The following is a 15,576-nucleotide window of genomic DNA, read 5'->3' on the forward strand; positions in this document are numbered from 1 at the left end:
ACTACTGTTATCATTACTATTACTACTAATACTACTGTTACAGCTGCTGCTAATACTTCTATTATTGCTATCTTGGTAATTTTAAAAGCAGAAAAAATTACTCCTCTCATAGTTGATAAATTTTAAGTTATTTCTTTAAACCTAAGATGAAGTTCCTTAATATTCTTAATCAAAGACTCTTTAAATTAAGATTCTTTAAGATCATTTTACCTAATCCATATGCAGCTAAGCTATTTGATAATTGATATTTTAAAAACTGAATCGAGTAAATATATAAACAGACTCAGGTAGTCAACAAGTAGAAAATACACAGACACAAATGGATTATTTACAAAACTAATCATATGATAGATTACAAAAGGACTTTTGACAAAATTCAAAGAATCTTTATTAGATTAACCACATATTCTAATAATGCAACTTTGAATAAAATACAAAGTTAGTGGGAAACAGAGAGACATACAAGTCCAACACTAAAGATTACATTCTTAAATAACATAGGAGTTATTTGTCCATTATATCTCAATAATGATGGTGGAAGAGGCAGAACAACAACAAAAAAGAACATATGGTTTAGAGAGGAAAACAAAGAATTCATGAAATTTTTCAATATAAATGATAAGAAAAGCACCCACAATTTCAAACATGTGGGAGGCAGTAAAGGTAATATTTAGAAATATACTGGTATTAATAGATTGAAATGTATTTATTTAAAAAAAAATCGAGACTAACTGAACTAATAAGCATTTTTTAAAACAAGGTAAAAAAAATTAAAACAGTAAATGCAAAGAATGTATAAGTTAAGAATAAACATAAGAGGTGAAACAAATGTAGCACAAACTATTATGACGTAAGTTGAATTGTTTTACCCATTTGTTCTATATAGAGTTCTATGCAACGTAGACCAGTTATTACAATGAAGGCAAGCACCAAGAAATTACTCCAAATTCTCTAGAAAACAGAAACTAATTTTTACAAAATGGTTTATTTCCTCAGAATTTTACCCTTACCTATTTTCAGAAATAAATATATAACAAATAGTAATACAAGTGCTTTTATAAAAGAGGTCCCACAGAGCTCCCTTGCTCCTTCCACCACGTGAGGACATAGCAAGAAGATGCTGGCTACCAATGAGAAGAGGGCCCTCATCCAACCATGGTCGCACCCTGATCTCAAGACTTCAAGCCTCCAGAGCAGTGAAAAATAAATTTTTGTTGTTCATAAGCTACCATGTCTGTGGTATTTTGTTATAACAGCTGGAACAAACTAAAAAAACCCCACTAATTAGTAAAATAGTTTATTGCATATTATACTGTGATCAGAATACCCTGATCAATAAAAATAAAAATTCCCTGTAATACCATGTTATTAGGCAAAAAAATGTAGGGCTATCAGTAATCTGAAAGCCTTTTTTTTTTTTAAAATTAGTTTCAGGTACACAAGACAAAGCAATACTTAAACGTTTATCTTTTATATCCCTCACACTGTGTGAACCCCCCTCGCCCCATCCACTATCGCTCTGACATCGCACAGAGCCATTACATTTCCACTGTCTCTATTCCTAATGCTGTACTCCGCTTCTTGTAAGTATATACATATACATATATACATACATACATACAAACTTGTAGTTGACATTCATTATTGTTCAGCTTCAGGTGAACAATACAGTGATCAGGCATCTACATCATTCCAGAGGTGGTCTCTGAAATGGGACACGTGTCCATCGGATACCCTACAAAATCTTTACAACATTGATTACATTCCCCAAATTAATTTTCAAAACCCCGTGGCCATCTTGTGGTTACTGACTGTTTTCTAATCCCCTCACCTTCCCCCTTATTCCCACCCCCCATCTAGCAACTCTCAGTTTTGCCTCTATGTCTCCAAAACCATTTCTGATTAGTTCATTCATTTATTCTTTTCTTTAGATTCCACATATAAGTGAGATCGTATGGTATTTGTCTTTCTCTGTCTGACTTATTTCACTTAACATAATGTTCTCTAGGTCCATCCATGTTGTTGCAAATGGTAAGATTTCTTTCTTCTTTATGGCTGCGTAATACTCCGTTGTATAAATGTACCACAGTTTCTTAATCCAGTCATTTGGTTCCAGTTGTGGAGGTTTCTTCTGTTCTTTTATTTGGGACATGTTTCTTTGTGTCCCCATTCTGGCTGACTCTCTGTGTTTGCTTTGATGTATTAGGTAGATCGCCTAGAGTTTAGTTCTTGCTGGGTTATCTTTTGTAATATGTGTCCTTTATATTTGACTTGCACTACTTCATTCTTCTCCTCTGCGTGTGCTCCAAAGGTGACTCTTGTGTTGTGTATATTGTCCTGTTAAAGAAGATGTTTAAATGCTTTTCGCTTGTGAGTAGGTGGGGTTAACTCCTAGGCTGACTAGTTGTGAGACATGGCTCTGCCCACTGCAGGGTGTTCTGCTGTGTGAGTGTTGACCACTTAAATGTGGTTTGGCCTCTATGGGCTCTTGTGCCTGTAGAGAATTCCCTCTGGGTGTGTCACTTGTAGGTCAAACCCGGTAGTACTCTGATTTGGTCTGGAGTTGACCTCTGGGTGTGTTGAATCTTGTGCCTCTTAAGCTGGACCCTGGTAGTGCAATTTCAGAACAAGGCAAATCACCAAGCACAACAACAACAAAGAAAAAATCAAATACATTCACATATAAAAAACAACCGAGAACTCACACTCAACACAGGCAAAGATATCAAAGATATGAAGACAAAACAAAACAAAAAAAGCAGCACCAGTCTTGGTTTAAGCCCACCAAGTAATCTCCGGGTTGTTCGCTGCTGTACCAAAGAGTCCTCTGTGTATTGTGCAAGCAGAGCCTGTCACCTGGTGCCCAGAGTGACGTTGGGACTGCAGATTTAGATGAGTGGGGCTGAGGGGTCTGGATGGTAGTTTCTACAAAGTCAGTGCAGTTTCTGCCCTTGCCTGCACATATGCGCACTGAGAGTAGCACCACCAGCCCTGTGTCCAGTTCTCCTGAGTCTTAGGGCACTTCTTCCATGTGTGTGTGTGGCAGGTGAAAGATTTCTGAGCTGCTGAAAGCCCAGAGCTGCGTCTGCCGCCTACTGCTGACCCTTGGGAATGCCTCCACAGTTGTAATTGCCCTGCCCTCGGCAGGCTAGAAAGGGTGGGGGCTGGGGATGGAGGGGTCTTCTCTCTCCCAGCCCAGCAAAAATCACACTCCTCCCAGCCTCTTCCCTGGGTCAGAGCAACACGCCAGTCTTCCCAGAGTCTAAGCACTAAGGCTCCTCTGTAATCTGACACTACTCCTTAGTTCAGGGGCCAGTTTAAATCTCTGGAAGGGCGGGGGGGCAGGGAGAGGATTGGAAGAGCGGCGGGGAGGGGTCCAGGTATGGAGTTTGTGTCCTTTGTCTGAGATAGAGCCCAACTGGAGGTCTCAGCTGAGGTTATTGCCTCAAATGCTGGATATGCTGCCCCCTCGGCGGGGGAGATCAGCTGTGGGATGCAGGGAAAGAGCCCACCTCCTGGCTTTCGTGTTCTCTGTTCTGTCCTGGGATCCCGTGCGTCTCTGTAGCAGCGGATGCCTGCTGCGTTTCCACCACCGCAGATGCGGACCACGTTTCCACCGCCGCAGATGCAGGCCGCATCTCCACTCTGCTCCTTTCCCTCTTCCCCTGCTTGCCCAACTTGCCCACCTTCAAGTAATTCTTGCACGAGTCTCTTAGCTGTTCTGTGTGATAAGCAGAGTCCTTTGATGGGTTATAGATGTCCCGTTTGTGATAAGATCCAGAGGAGAACACAAAAAGTGCGCCCCACTGCCGCCATTCCTATGACGTCACTCTAAAAGTCTTTTTTTTATCTCGAGCACCGCAAGGCACTCATTTTAGAGGGTGCCAAAAAAGTGTATACACATTTTAAGAAAGGAAAAAGCCATTAAAATTGTAATATTTAATATATACCGATAACAAAAGATGAATACAAGTCACATTTGACTTCTGCAATTACAAGAGATGCTCAAAGTGGTTACCATCAGCATCCAGACACTTCTGATTATGGAGAACTACTGCTTGAGCAACATTAACCACTTGTATACATTTTTTTTGGCAACTCTGGTATATATGCAAATTATATCACAGCAAAGGTGTTATATATAAAATTAAAAATAGGATAAATAGGATACAGAACTTCTAAACCACTAAAGGAGGTCAGAAAGGACAAACAAATCAAACCATTCAAATAAAACAAACAAAAGGAAAAGAGGTAGAGAAATAACAAAATAAGATGGTAGAAAATAAGTCCAAATATGCCAAAACTCAAAGCAAACACAAATGAATTTTTAACTCATTTATTAAAATGGAGACACTCAGATTGTTTGGAAGAAAGAAGGGGAAGGAGGGTGGAAAGAAAAGAAGGAGGAAAGAAGTGTGGGAGAGAAAAAAAGAATATCACCTATATGTCATTTATTATAGGGACACTTAAAATTAAACCATACTGAAATCGTGAAAATGAAGATATGGAAAGTGATATAAAAGGCATATGTTTACAAAAAGAAATCAGGTGTATCAGTCATAAAAACATAGTCTTCAAAGCAAAAAGCTTTAAAAAAATAGGTATTTATTCCATACTCATATACATAAAGAGTGCATCCACAAAAAAGTCATAGCAGTCATGAATCTTTAAGATCTGAAGACACAGTTTCAAAATATAGTAAGGAAAATCTGACAAGAAACACAAGGAAAAACTGTGCAAGTCCCTAAATATTATAGAAGACGTCAATGTACCTGTTTTAGATATCTATAGATGAATTAGACAAAATTAGTAAGGATACAGATGATTTAGCATTAGAAAGATCATCAACCTTACTCTAATATATGTAGAGAACTTGGTACTGAAAATGATTATTTTCAAAGATGGAACAATACTCATATACATAAAGTCACAAAGGACATATTGATAAATTTATTAAATGTGGAATCATACAGATCACAGGCACTGGAACTGGATATTAAACAGTAGGGTCACTTATACCAAAACCAAATAAAATTTATCTACATAGAAATCAGATTAAAATATTTCCATACAATTTCTAGGTTCAAGAGGAAAACAAAATGAAAAAAAAATTACTTAGAAACATTTTGGCTATTCTAGGTCCTTGCATTTCCATTATGAATTTTAGAATCAGCTTGTCAATTTCTATAAAATGTCAAAAGCAGCATTAAACAGCAGAACATAAATACAAAAAAGAAGAGTGGAATTCACCAAAATGTTTGTTAAAGGTAGTATGCAAACTGTGTTACTTTCATACAATGGGTTATAATAAGCAATTAAAGTAACTTCTACCATGAATTAGTGAAAAAAATTAAGTGGCAGAAAATTATATATAGTATCAGTCCATTTTAAAAAAACTCAAAAAAAAAAGCAAAACTAAGTAACATGTTGTTTAGGAATACAAATACATATGTATGTGGTAAAGCAATTTTTTAAAAAATGAAAGATAATTATGAACTTTAGGACAAGTATTGACTCTGTGGGGGGAGACAAAAGGATGACATTGAGAGGAGCATCCAGATAGCTTTAACAGTAATAGTTAGTTCTTAAGTGATAGTTTTGATGTTTTCATTTTATTCAGATACCTCATAATTCACATATTCAGAGGGTGCCAAAAAATGTATACACATTTTAAGAAAGGAAAAAACTGTATTAAAATACTCAATACTCAATATATAGTGATAACAAAAGATGAATACAAATCATATGTATACATTTTTTTTGGCACCCTGAGTATATTACGTGTGATTTTATGTAAGTATGAAACATTATATAATGGTTGTGAAAATGGAGCAAGATATATTTCTTGTGAATGTTTTCAGTAATACCAGGGCAATAGGGATAGAGGGATGAAGATAAAACAAATAACAACAAAAATATCAACACCCCACGATTTTTTTTTTTTTGCTAGAAATAACATCAGAAATCTAAGAACAAAGCAGGGAACATTAGAGAAAAATCCCTGCCTTCATGGCACTTACAATATAGTGAGCAAACATTACATTCCTAAAGATGAAGAATATGGCCTCCAAAACTTGTATCTGTAGCCCAGATTGCTCCTCTAAGCACTCTACCCATATATCCAATGGCCTAGTCGAATTCACCAATTAGATATCTCAAAGGCACCTGAAATGTTTTATATAAGACCAAATTTGTAATTTTCCAGTGATTATCTCAGTAAAGAATACCACCATTCATTGAGTTGCCTTTGCAAAAACAGAGTCATCCTTAACAATTCCTTCTCCCTGTCCATGTTTAATCTATTATCAAACCCTGTTAATTTCTGTCTTGTAAATATTTCTCCATATCCAAAGCTACTACCCCAGTCGTAGTTTTCATACTATCTTGAAGGACCACTCCAATGTTTCCTATCTGAATTTGTTGGTTCTTACCTATCACGCTTAGGTCTTTACATTTCAGCTGAAGCAACATTTCTAAACTATACATCTTACCAAATCATCTACTCACATCTCCACTTTAAAAATTAAATAGGGGGGTGCATCAAAAGATTCTCCTTGCCCCTAATAGAAACACTGATTCACAAACCACAACAGACCAATTACTTTTATGAAAAATTCAGGAAATAGTTAAGAGGTTCCTGCCTCCCAGATGAGTAAGAAACCAGCTCATCAAAGATGGTAGGAAAATTCATGGCACCATTTGACTTAGTCCCACCCCCAGCTCAATATGGTGCAACTGGGAGAAAACTTCCAACTACTGGCTTCTCCCTGAGAAGGGAAAGAGAAGACTAAACATATGATTAATGTGTAGACTTTTAGGGGGGCTGCCTAGGGGTTTTCTCTCTTTCCTGTGAATCTAAGCACTCACAGGAAACGACCAGGTTGGGGGTGAGGGGACACCGAATACAAAGGTAAAGGTTTAGACTAGTACACACTCACCATAGTCTTTCTCCCTGGCTCAGCACTTAATAAGCGAGAAGAAACCTCCAACTGCCAGTTTCTCCCTGGGGAGGGAAATTGTTAGATCGTATGTCTAATGTTTCACTTTTGGTAGGGGGTGGCTACCAGAGGGATTGGTTTCTGTGTCACCTGTCTCAGAGTGCTGACAAGATCCAACGTACTCTAGATGTCAGAGGGTCACTGACAACAAAGAGAGAGCTAGGCAGCTTGTGGTACTCCAGAGGACTGGCAGTACAGCAGACAGAAGCCAATATAGCTTGGTGGTCGCTACCTTGAATGGAGAAAAAGAAGAGCAGAGTATGTGTATAACAGTCCTGCTTTTTAAAGAGGCTCCCTGAGGAACTGGTTTCTGTCTTGCCAGACTCAAAAAGCTGATGGGACTTGGCATACTCTAAAGGCCTAGAAGTCTGCTAAGAATAAAAGAGAGCTAGTGGCTTGCAGCAACTCCAGTGACCTGCAGTACAACAGAGAAAAACCAGAGGGAGCAAGAAATTGCAAACTCTTGAAAAAAATAAATTAGAAAATTCCTCTAATTAGAAATTTATATATACAAGTATAGAGAAGATACACTCACAGAATTTCACAAAAGAGGTAACAAATATAAAGAGAATTAAACAGATATTTGGGAGCTGAAGTTTCTTTGTTGGTAGGTTTTTTTCAATACCCTGTCTCCCCGAAAATAAGACCTAGCTGGACAATCAGCTCTAATGCGTCTTTTGGAGCAAAAATTAGTATAGGACCGGGTATTATGTTATATTATATTATATTCAGACCTAGTCTTATATTATTTTAAAATTTTGATTGATCAAGCCTGCTGAAAACCCCTCTATTGAAGTTTTCTGTTCAATTATTCATATACCTGATAAGAGGTTAAATCCAGAATACATAAAGAACTCCTACAATTCTAAAACAAAGAATCCAATTAGAACATGGGCAAAGGACTTGAATTAATTTTTCTTCAAAGAAAAGATACGAATGGCCAACCTCATACACATCAGGATGACTACTATCAAAAGACTAGAAAAATAAGTGTTGGCAAGGATGTGGAAAAACTGAAGCTTTTGTACATTGATGGTGGAAATGTAAAATGGTACCGCACTGTGGAAAATAGTTCGGGGGCGTTCCTAAAAAAGTTTATAAACATAAAATTACTATACGATTCAGCAAGGTACATCACCAAAAGAACAGAAGGCAGGGACTCAAACAGATAGTCGTACATCATTGTTTATAGCAGCATTATTCACAAAAGCCAAAAGGTGTAAACAACCCAAGCAGTCATCAACAGATGAATGGATAAACAAAGTAACATATATATACAATGGAATAATATTCAACCATAAAAAGAAATGAAATTCTAATACATGCTACAATGTAGATGAACCTTGAAAACATAACAGAAGTGAAATAAGCCAGACACAAAAAGACTAATATTGTATGATTCCATTTTTATGAGGTACCTACAATAGACAAATTGATAGAGAAAGTAAGTAGAATAGCAGTTGCCAGGACCTGGGAGGAGGAGAGAATGAGGAGTTATTCTTTAATGGATACAGGGTCTCTGTCTGGGATGATGAAAATGTTTTGGAAATGGATAGTAGTGATGGTTGTACAACATTGTAAACACACTTAATGACACCAAATATTACACTTAAAAATGATTAAACAACAAATTTTATGTTATGTGTATTTTACTTTATGTTATGTATATTTTTCATTTTAAAAATTGAAAAATAATATAAACACACTCACACGTGCACAAAAACAAATCCTACACAGTAGTGTAAATGAATAAATTAATAACAAGTACCAACAAGGATGAACACAAATCTATACATGTTGAGTTAAAAAAGCAAATTATCAATAGATAACATACAAATGATTTCATTTATACAAAATTCAAAAACAAAACATTATTTAAGCATATATACATATACCTATATAAACTATTTTTTTAAAACAAGCTAAACTAATATCTCTACGAATGGGAGGATATGATTGAGAAGGGGTAAATGCGGGCTTCTAATGTATGAATAACGTTCTATTTCTTAAGTGGTAGATACTTAGATGTCCATTTTATTATATTTAACATGTGTGTATTAATTTCATACACTTACACACATTATATTTCACAATTAAAAAACATGACGACTAAAAACATTACTCTGATATTAATATGAATGAGTTAGAGTGGTTAGAGTGGGTACATTTAGGCTACTAATACAGTAATCCAGAGATGGATGTAGCTTGAATCAGAAAGTGTTAAAAAAAAGTTATGCAAAACTTGAGCAAAAGGAAAAAAAAGCAGCAAGACCTTTCAATTTCATATGGAGGAAAAGGCCTATCCAAGGATTTTATAGGGAAACTCACTTTATTGAACTCACTGTTTACTATTGATTCAGATCCAGACTTAGGGAAATTACATTTGAACTTATACATTTTTGCCCAATAGAAATGCAAATAATTTCTGTTCAGGAGAAAAGATAACCCTAAAGGTTACAGTTTATTGGCCTGTAGTTAATACAAAACATTAACCAGTTTTGTATTCAGGCCAGCAATCTTATATTCTTTTCCTTTATTAAATTACCTGTTAGTACACAGCTCCTTAAATGCTCTCTGAATCAGCCTTAACATCATACTGATTCCCTCATTAATCAATAAATTGAATAAACTCTTTGACAGATGTTCACTTTATATTTACATGTGAGTCATGAATTCACCTTTTTGAAAATTATGCTGTAGAGAAAGAAAAGTGAGATTATAAAAATATTTAAAACTGAAAATGATCATGGGGTGATGTTAGATTGCACATGACAGTAAAGTCGAGAAAAAGGTTCACAGATGTCCCCTGGTTATCTGATTAGTACAAATATAGATTGTGGTACCACTCACTCATAAAGGCAACATTAGAAAAACACTAAGATCGAGAGGAAAGTTTACAAATTTGTTGCCTTTGAGAAACTCAGATTGATACATTTATTAGGTAGTTGAGTATATGGGTGAGTAGTATGAGGCTATGATTGATAATATGAAATATATAATATATTTGGTCTTCATCCCTGTTCCTGGCACAGAGCTCCTAAAATCCTTGGAATTTCCTGAGCGATAATAAGAGCTATAGGGGCATCTTTTATTCCCAGTTCCTGAACTAGTTCTAGAGCCATAAAAGTGAAATGATTTATTTATAATAAGCCCCTTTTAACCACCTGAGTGTATGTTAATCAGGTGATTTTTGGACAGCTCCAAGTAACCTAAGGATGGTGGCTAGTTGCCAAGGAAATCAACCATGTGACCAGATTAGAAAACTCAGCCCCACCCCTGAGCTCGGTGTGTGTGTGTACGTAGGGAGGGCTAAAGGCTGAATTGATTGCCACTAACTGATGATTTAATCAACCATGCCTATGTAAAGAAGCCTCCATAAAAACCCAAAAGGACAGAGTTCTGAGAGCTTCCTCCACATGTCAGAGAGTGGCACACCCTGATTCCATGGGGACAGAAGCTCCTGTGCTTGGGATCCTTACAGACCTCACCCCATATACCTCTTCATCGGGCTATTCACCTGTATCCTTTATAATAAATTGATAAATGTAAGTCAATGTTTCTGAGTTTCGTGAACCACTCTAGCTAATTAACTTAATATGAGGAGGGGGGTGTAGAAGTCAGTCAGAAACACAAGTAATAGCCTGAATCAGAGACTGGCGTCTCACATGAAGGCAGTCTTGTTGGACTGAGCTCTTAACGTGTCTGATCCGATGCTATCTCTAGGTGGGTAATGTCAGAAATGAGTTAAATTGTAGGACACCTAGCTGGAGGTCACGGAAATGCTTGATATGTAAAGATGCACACATTTGGAGTCAGAAGTGAAGTTGTGTTGCAATAGATTACTGAGAGTACAGGAGACACACATGAAGTTGAGTTTTCTTTAGAGTGTGGTATTTGAAGGAGAAATCAGAATTGAATTATAAACTGGGAAACCAAGACAATAGATGTTACTAAAAGAATGTACATAGATGAGATTGACTAGCATTAGAGTATAAAGAAAAGCCCAGCAAGAAAACCTTATTCCCTCTTTCTATCATATTGCACATCCAATCCATCAGCAAATTCTGCCGGCACTACTTTCAAATACTGCTACCACAGTGGTCCAAGGCACCACCATCTCTCATGTGAGCTATTATAGTAGACTCCTACAGTCGCCCTACTCTCTATAGTCCATTTTCCCAATAGCAGCCAGCATAATCCTTTCAAAATTAAGTCTAAAGCCTCAAATGTCTTCCTACTACATTTATTAGGTTGGTGCGAAAGTAATTGTGTTTTTTGCAATTATTTTCAACCTTTTAAACCACAATTACTTCTGTACCAACCTAATAGAATAAAATCTAAATCCTTACTGTGGCGTGATTTTACACCAGATACTTGTCTGACTTCATATCCAACTATTCCTCATATCCAGCTTCACCCCTACTCTGCTTCAACCACAGTAGCCTTCTTGTTGCTCAAACAAACCAGGCACCCTCCTACCTCAAGGTTCCCTGTCTGGACATCCTTTCCCCAGATCAGAATAGTTTGCGTCCTCCCCTCCCTTTAAGCCTTTACTCAATGTCACCTTCTCTGACAGGCCTTAGAATCATGCAATTAAAATTCCGACCCACCTCTCCCCACTCCCCCAGGATTCTCATTTCCCTCTTCTTTGCTTTCTTTTTCTACATAGCACTTACCAATATTTGTACTAGACCTCTTAGGCTATCATAAAAAAAAATACTGCATAATCATTTTGCAATACATACATGTATCAAATTATCATATTGTACACCTTCAAGTTACATGCTATATGTCAATAATATCTAATAATATCTCAATAAATCTGGAAAAAATACCATAAAGTGGCTTAAAGAGAAATTTATTTCTCATAGTATTGGATGCTGGGAGGTTCAAGATTAAGGTGCTAGCTGATTCAATTCCCAGTGAGGCTCTCTTCCAGGCTTGCAGAGGCTGCCACCTTCTTGCTGAGTCTTCACATCACTTTTCCTTTGTGCTCACATTAGAGAGGAGAGAGCAAGATTTCTGGTTATCTTTTCTTACATGGACACTAACACTATCAGTTCAGAGTCCCACGTTTATGACCTCTTTTAACCTTAATTACTTCTTTCCCCCATCTCCAAAAACAGCCACACTGGGGGCTGAATTTTGTGGGGGACACAGACATTCAACCCATGACACCATCTAACATATTAGTAACTTTCTATGTTTATTGTCTGTTTCTCATCCCTGGAATATAACCTCCATAAGGACAATGATTTTTGTTTGTTTTGCTCACTGCTGATTGTCCAACATCTAGAACAGTACCTGACACGTAGAAAGTACTAAACAAATATTTGTTGAATGAATTTAATAAATGAATAAAAAAGGAAGGTCTAAAATTATAGAAAGTTAGAAAAGGAAAGAGGAAAAGGTAAAATCAGGTGCCAAAGTCCTCAATAAAAACAAAAAAGGAGTATTCAAATGATTTGTAAGATGTTAATAAAGATGGAGGGAAAAGATGATATGATTAAGACATGAGCTCAGAGACTAGAGTTTTTGTTGATGAGTTTTTCTTTCTTTCTCTCTCCTTCCTTCTTTCCTTCCCTTCCTTACTTCTTCCTTTCCCTTCCTCCTTCCCTTCCCTTCCTTCAGAAAAAAATAAAGAGGTAAAGATTTTGAAAGAGCAATGAAGAGTAAATAGGATATCAAACTGAGGTACTATAGAGAAAAAAGTCATAACATGAAAGGGCTGACAAGAAAAGACATGTCCTCCGCGTATACAGTAGCCCCCCCCCCCCTTATCCACAGGGAATATGTTCCTAGATCCCAGTGGATGCCTGAAACTGCAGATAGAACAGAACCCTATATACGAGGTATGATCAAAAATATGGTGAATGTTTAAATTTTAAAAAATTTTATTATAGTAAAAGACACATTGCCATTAATCTCCCTTGCTTCAAACACACTTATCCCATCATTCTTGCAACTTTCTGAAGCAGTTCTGGAAGTCCTCTTTCATGAGTGTCTTGGCTGCCTCAATGTCCTGAATCAATTCAAATCGTTTTCCTTTTATGGTCATTTTGACTTTGGGAAAGAGCCAAAAGTTGCTCAGTGCCAGATCCAGTGAAAAAGGTGGACGAGGACATACTGTAATGTTTTTATTTAACAGAAATTGCCATCCCAGAAGTGATGTGTGACACGGAGCTTTTACGGTGAATGCTGCTGCCGGGTGCCATCCAATGGAAAGGCAGGGATCTTCAATACCGGAAGATCCGGTATTGAACTTTAGTACACAGTGTGTGACAAGTTTCAACTTGTTCAGTGCAGTCAGTCGGGTAGGAGCTACGGTTGATAGAGGTGTGGTTTAAAGTGTGCCGTAAATCATCCTCCATCATGACAATGCTCTGTGTCATACATCGCTTCTGGTATATGGCATTTTTTGTCAAATATAAACATCACAGGATCTGGCACTGTGCAACTTCTGGCTCTTCTCCAAATTCAAAATGATTCAGAACATTGAGGCAGCCACAAAAGCACAACCAAAGACTCACGAAAGAGGACTTCCAGAACTCTTTCAGAAAGCAGCAAGAACGATGGGATAAGTATGTTTGAAGCAAGGAGGGACTGTTGTGATGGGGATTAATGGCAATGTGTCTTTTACTATAATAAATTATTAAAAAATTTAAACATTCATCCTATTTTTTGATCACACCTTGTACATACCTAGGATAAAGTTTAATTTACAAATTAGGCACAGTAAAAGATTAACAATAACTAATAATAAAAAAGAACAATTATAACAATAGACTGGAATAAAAGTTATGTGAATGTGATCTCTCTCTCTCACAACTATCTTCTTGTACCGTACTCACCCTTCTTGTGATGATGTGAGATGATACAATGTCTATGTGATGAGATAAAGTGAGGTGAATGAGGTTGGCATTGTGATATATAGCATTAGACTACAACTGACCTTCTGCCAATATGGCTACTAATTGACTAACGGATACAGGATAAAGGGATGATCACATCCTGTGTAGGATGGAGTGGGACAATGAAAGAATTATGCTCCTCAGGACAGCACACAATTGAAAATTTAAGAATTGTTTATTTCTAGAATTTTCCATTTAATATTTTCAGACTGCAGTTGACTATGAGTAACTGAAACCATAGAAAGAGAAACCACAGCTAAGGGGGGCCTACTGCATCCAGATTTTAGTTTGGGTAAGGAGGTGCAAGGAACACTGTGAAAAGGAGGGAATCTGGTAATTATGAGACATTTCCATGGAACAATGTGTTGATTTTAATCTCTTCAGTGGAGGCTTTAAAAAAGTACCTTAAAAGTTTTCCATTAAGGATTCATACAAGGGGCTACATGTAAATTTGGAGTGTAGCTCTATAGCAAAAAATACTGATTATTTTGATGAAAATGGGCTCTAATGAATTTTCAGTTTTAGATAACAAAATAGTTAGGTCTACAGCCTTTCCAGTCTCACTCCAGGGGACACTCAAACTGCACATTTATACATCTTAATTACTTCCCTTTTTCCAGAGAAATCATACAAATAACTAAACACACACATAACTCAACTGATTTTTAAATTCTCTTAAGTATCCCAACTAGACACCTAAAAATTATTAATTTAGAGGAAAGTACACTGACACAGAGCCAACGTTCAGGTTTTAAGACTTACATAGATGAAAAATGTGAGGTATCTCTGTTATAATAGTTTACTTAGCTCATAAAGAGCAAATACTATTCACATATGGAGAAGACTAGCCCACATATAGTGATATAGATGATTTAATCTACTAATTGGTGTTGGTAAACTTGGATTTGGTAAACTCACAGACTTTTTTTTTAAGTCAGATCTCACGAATTAAAAGACACTTTGGAATGTTTATGCCTTATCTGGATATTGTCATTGTACTTTTCCAAACTTCTTAAAGCCGGTATTTCACTAGGGAGGCAATAAGCTAGAATGCAACCTAGTGGGGAAATCCTGCATTTGCTCAATGTCTATAGCTTTTACACAGTTCCAGATGTTCACTACATTAATAATGCACTAACTCCAAGACTCTTTTTGAAACTTTAGAAAGTGCAAATTGCATTAAAACCTCTTTGCCCTCATTAATGGTATTGTTACAATCCTAGTCCTCTGGAAAATGTTTTTTGGCATGTGTTTAACTTTATAATATTGCCATTTACTCACTTTAATAGCCAGTACTCAAGTCTTAATGCTTTTAATAGGCCTGCCTAAACAGACTACCATCTTTTGTAATCTTTTTCACATAATTTATTTATAGGTAAAACCTGTCATATTTTTCCATTTGAAGATGATTTTTCACTATTCATTTCATGAAGTACTAATATTTAAGACATGTTTACTTTCTTTTATTCAGTTACATGTACATATAGGTGGCACATGTTAGGAATACAATACAGCTCCTTATAAATAGTAATAAAAATGGAAGATAGAGTATTAGTGTTTTTCATAATTTTTAAATTACAGTAAAAATGGGTATATCCTTAATTCTTGCCGTCTTCAACCATAAAATGAGAAAACCAAAAATGTGAATTTCTATTGAAACAACTTCC

At 36.5% G+C, this 15,576-nt stretch overlaps 1 protein-coding gene across 1 annotated transcript in view; it reads right to left on the minus strand.

Moving 5' to 3' along the window:
• BRIP1 (BRCA1 interacting DNA helicase 1) overlaps nt 1-15,576 on the minus strand; it is a gene marked incomplete at its 3' end in the record, with an annotated part of 148,564 nt that overhangs the window by 40,962 nt on the left and 92,026 nt on the right.

The sequence above is a fragment of the Rhinolophus hipposideros genome, assembly GCF_964194185.1.
Source record: "Rhinolophus hipposideros genome assembly, chromosome: 20".
NCBI classification, from domain to species: Eukaryota; Metazoa; Chordata; class Mammalia; order Chiroptera; family Rhinolophidae; genus Rhinolophus; species Rhinolophus hipposideros.